This window comes from Arachis hypogaea, chromosome 7 (assembly GCF_003086295.3).
Source record: "Arachis hypogaea cultivar Tifrunner chromosome 7, arahy.Tifrunner.gnm2.J5K5, whole genome shotgun sequence".
In the NCBI taxonomy this organism is placed as follows: domain Eukaryota; kingdom Viridiplantae; phylum Streptophyta; class Magnoliopsida; order Fabales; family Fabaceae; genus Arachis; species Arachis hypogaea.
The window spans coordinates 33,499,881-33,501,373 of NC_092042.1; the positions used below are offsets into that span (position 1 = coordinate 33,499,881).

Sequence of the window (1,493 nt, forward strand, 5' to 3'; positions counted from 1 at the left end):
TCTCTGTCTGTTGCTGAGAAGATGATGGAAAAGGCTTGCTATTGCTAAACCTGTTTCTTCCACCATTATTGTTGTTGAAACCTTGTTGAGGTCTCTGTTGATCCTTCCATGAAAAATTTGGATGATTTCTCCATGAAGGATTATAGGTGTTTCCATAGGGTTCTCCCATGTAATTCACCTCTTCCATTGAAGGATTCTCAGGATCATAAGCTTCTTCCTCATGTGAAGCTTCCTTAGTACTGCTTGGTGCATTTTGCATTCCAGACAGACTTTGAGAAATCATATTGACTTGTTGAGTCAATATTTTATTCTGAGCCAATATGGCATTCAGAGTGTCAATCTCAAGAACTCCTTTCTTCTGACTAGTCCCATTGTTCACAGGATTTCTTTCAGAAGTGTACATGAATTGGTTATTTGCAACCATTTCAATCAGTTCTTGAGCCTCTGCAGGCGTCTTCTTCAGATGAAGAGATCCTCCAGCAGAGCTATCCAAAGACATCTTGGACAGTTCAGAGAGACCATCATAGAAAATACCTATGATGCTCCATTCAGAAAGCATATCAGAAGGGCACTTTCTGATTAATTGTTTGTATCTTTCCCAAGCTTCATAGAGGGATTCTCCTTCCTTCTGTCTGAAGGTTTGGACTTCCACTCTAAGCTTACTCAATTTTTGAGGTGGAAAGAACTTTGCCAAGAAGGCATTGACTAGCTTTTCCCAAGAGTCCAGGCTTTCTTTAGGTTGTGAGTCCAACCATGTCCTAGCTCTGTCTCTTACAGCAAAAGGGAATAGCATAAGTCTGTAGACCTCAGGGTCAACCCCATTAGTCTTGACAGTGTCACAGATTTGCAAGAACTCAGCTAAAAACTGATGAGGATCTTCCAGTGGAAGTCCATGGAACTTGCAATTCTGTTGCATTAGAGAAACTAATTGAGGCTTAAGCTCAAAGTTGTTTGCTCCAATGGCAGGGATAGAGATGCTTCTCCCATAGAAGTCGGGAGTAGGTGCAGTAAAGTCACCCAGCACCTTCCTTGCATTGTTGGCATTGTTGTTGTTTTCGGCTGCCATATGTTCTTCTTCTTTGAAGAATTCAGTTAGGTCCTCTAAAGAGAGTTGTGCTTTGACTTCTCTTAGCTTTCTCTTCAAGGTCCTTTCAGGTTCAGGATCAGCCTCAACAAGAATGCCTTTGTCTTTGCTCCTGCTCATATGAGAGAGAAGAGAACAAGAAATGTGGAATCCTCTATGTTACAGTATAGAGATTCCTTGAAGTGTCAGAGGAAAAGAAGAGTAGAAGACAGAAGTAGAAAAATTCGAACTTATCACAGGAGATGGAGTTCGAATTTTGCATTAAGGAATAGTGTTAGTCCATAAATAGAAGGATGTGAGAAGGAGGGAAGTGATTTTCGAAAATTAAGTAGAAATTTTGAAAACATTTTTGAAAAACATTACTTAATTTTCGAAAATGAAAGTGGGAAAGAAACAAAGTGATTTTTGA

General features: G+C 39.9%; 1 non-coding gene across 1 annotated transcript; it reads left to right on the plus strand.

The window, feature by feature from the left end:
* The first annotated feature begins 553 nt into the window (after nucleotides 1-553).
* On the plus strand, nucleotides 554-661 carry LOC112704385 (small nucleolar RNA R71). The gene has a single exon (XR_003155011.1). It is a non-coding gene; the product is annotated as a small nucleolar RNA R71 (small nucleolar RNA).
* The last annotated feature ends 832 nt before the right edge of the window (nucleotides 662-1,493 follow it).